Source organism: Galeopterus variegatus, unplaced genomic scaffold (assembly GCF_000696425.1).
Source record: "Galeopterus variegatus unplaced genomic scaffold, G_variegatus-3.0.2 Scaffold5133, whole genome shotgun sequence".
Taxonomy (NCBI): domain Eukaryota; kingdom Metazoa; phylum Chordata; class Mammalia; order Dermoptera; family Cynocephalidae; genus Galeopterus; species Galeopterus variegatus.
The window spans coordinates 15998-18440 of NW_007731244.1; the positions used below are offsets into that span (position 1 = coordinate 15998).

The 2443-nt window shown below is 48.7% G+C and overlaps 1 protein-coding gene across 1 annotated transcript in view; it reads left to right on the forward strand.

The window, feature by feature from the left end:
• Positions 1 to 2139: 2139 nt before the first annotated feature.
• NCK1 (NCK adaptor protein 1) overlaps positions 2140 to 2443 on the forward strand; it is an 83994-nt gene continuing 83690 nt past the window's right edge. Inside the window, exon 1 of the mRNA XM_008588971.1 lies at positions 2140 to 2270. The gene's annotated coding sequence lies outside the window, so the exon portion shown is untranslated. The remainder of the gene's footprint in view (positions 2271 to 2443) is intronic.

Consider the following 2443-nt stretch of genomic DNA (forward strand, 5'->3'; position numbering starts at 1 on the left):
TTGTCCTTTGCAAGGTTAACATTTGAAACTGCAAGGCTTTGGAAAACAAGGCCCTGTGAAATACATTTGCTTTATGTATATTCCACAGGAGGATGTGCATAGGTTATATGAAAATACTATACCATTTTATACGGGTGACTTGAGCATCCTCAGATTTTTTCATCCTCAAATTTTGATATCCTCAGGGGTTTTGAAGCCAGTTCCCAAAGATATGGAGGACAGATTGTACAATTCCCCACAGATAGACTCCCTTACAAAATAAAGTTTAAACATGACTTCAGCATATTTTTTTCTGGGTTAATTTTCCCCACTTAAAGTAGTGGTATAAGCTTTGTGAAGGCAAGGATTTTATTTATCAGATGTATTTGTATCCATACACTGCCCCCATGTTAAATATGTAACAAGAATTGAAATTCAGTCAGGTTCTGCTAACAGTTTACTGTGTGATTTTGAAGAGATCATTTTAACTTCTGGACAATGGATTTTTCAAAAATGAATACAATATTATCTCAATCCATAAACTGTATAAAATGTACCAACAAATAAGAAAACCATTGTATTTGCTTGGGCTACCATAACAAAATACCACAGACTGGGTGGCTCAAACAACAGAAACTTATTTTCTTACAGTTCTGGAGGCTAAGTCCAAGATCAGGGTGCTAGCATGGTTGGTTTCCAGTGAGGGTGCTTTACCTCTTCTTGCTGTGCCATCACATGGTGGAAAGAGCTCTCTGGTGTCTCTTTTCATAAAGACACTAATCCTACCAAATTAAGACCCAACCCTTATGTCCTCCTTTAACCTTAATTGTCTCCTAAAGGCCCATCTCCAGATACAGTCACACTGGGAGTTAGGACTTCAGCATATGAATTTGCACGGATGCAATTCAGTCCATAGCAGCTGTGATAAAACATGCAAAGTTATTTAAACCCTTAGAATATATTCAAAATCCACATGCATTATTCACTTTGGATGCTAATAATGTAATATAGATATAGACTAGCTGTTGCCCAATTTCATAGTCTACTTGTTCTAGACAACATGAGGCTAGGAAGGGGCCAGAGGTAATTTGTGCTTGGCCTTGTGATACTACATGTGGCAGGCCAACCACATGCATCCAGTAGCACTCAAGTGAATAATTTTGAAATTAAATGCAGGAAACTGTGAATTCGATAAAGTTAGGGCCACGATTAAAGAGGGGAAAGAAAGATGTATTAACGCCTTAAATAATATTTACTGACCATCTATCATGTGCTAGGCACCAGGGAAAAACTGAATAGTGACATAATTCCTGACTTACTGGAGTTTACAGTCTACGTAGGGACATGGACAAAACACTTCTAACACCTCAGATGGGAAAAAATACCTGTGTTCCAAGAAAGGTACCTAACCCAGTAGACTTCCCTGAGGAGCGACTCCTACTCTGAGCCAGAAAGATGGTTAGGAAGGAATGAGGTAAGTTATGGGGGGCTGCAGCACCGGCGTCGGGAGTGCCAACTTACTGACCCCCAGCAAGTGGCTGCAGCTGGGCCGTTAAGGGGGCAGACCTGGCTCTGAAGGTCCTCTTCACAAAACCGGCTACCGCAGCCGTGACTGCGAGACTGGAAACTACCCACGCACCACGGCACTTCGAAGGCCCTCAGACTCAGCCTATTTCGGTTTACGGCTCACATTAAGCATACGTCTTGCCTTTTCCCCCCAGGTCCCCATTTTCAGGCTCTTTTGTTTTTCTTTGTCGCTCCGCGCCCCCAAGCACCTTCAGCTGGGAAGACCCTGTACAGGTGCAGAAACCAGGAGGAGGCTCACAGAGCAGCTTGGCTGAACGCGTGACGAAGTAATTTTCGCTCCCGTCTCTCCGGCGGCGCTGAGGAGGAAGGTTCAAAGTCACCAGCCAGCCAAAGCAGCCAGGAAAATAAGAGCGAAGACACTCAAAGTCTAGACCAGCGCCTCTCAACCTCTCTGGCTCTCGTTCCGCCGCGCAGCCTCAGCTCACTCCAAGAGCCAGCACAGCGCTTGATTGACAGGTGGGCACGCCCAATCTCGGCGCGTCGCGTCGCGTCAGGGCCAGGGGAAGGGGGCGACTGAGCCTATCGGATTGGGCGGGAGCGGGTTTCCTGCCCGCGTGGATCCTCCCGCCCGCCGCGCGCACCCCGCCCCTCTCCCTAGAGCTACGCGGCGGCTGAGCGCAGGCCTCGTGCCGTAACGGCCATCGCGGCGGCCGCGGCGGCGTCCCGGTGCCCTCCTGAGGCGAGCTGCAGCTCCGCGAGGGAAGGTGAGACGGCCTTACCGGCAGGCAGACACACAAACAGACCGTCCTTCTGTCCGCCTCGGTTCACACAGCCTGTTTCTCGCTGCGTCGTTTCCTCTTCTCCGGCGAAGTTAGCGCAGGGTGCGCCGTCTGCCGGCCCGGAGCTGAGCCGGAGGGGGCGGGGAGGCTTGGCCCGG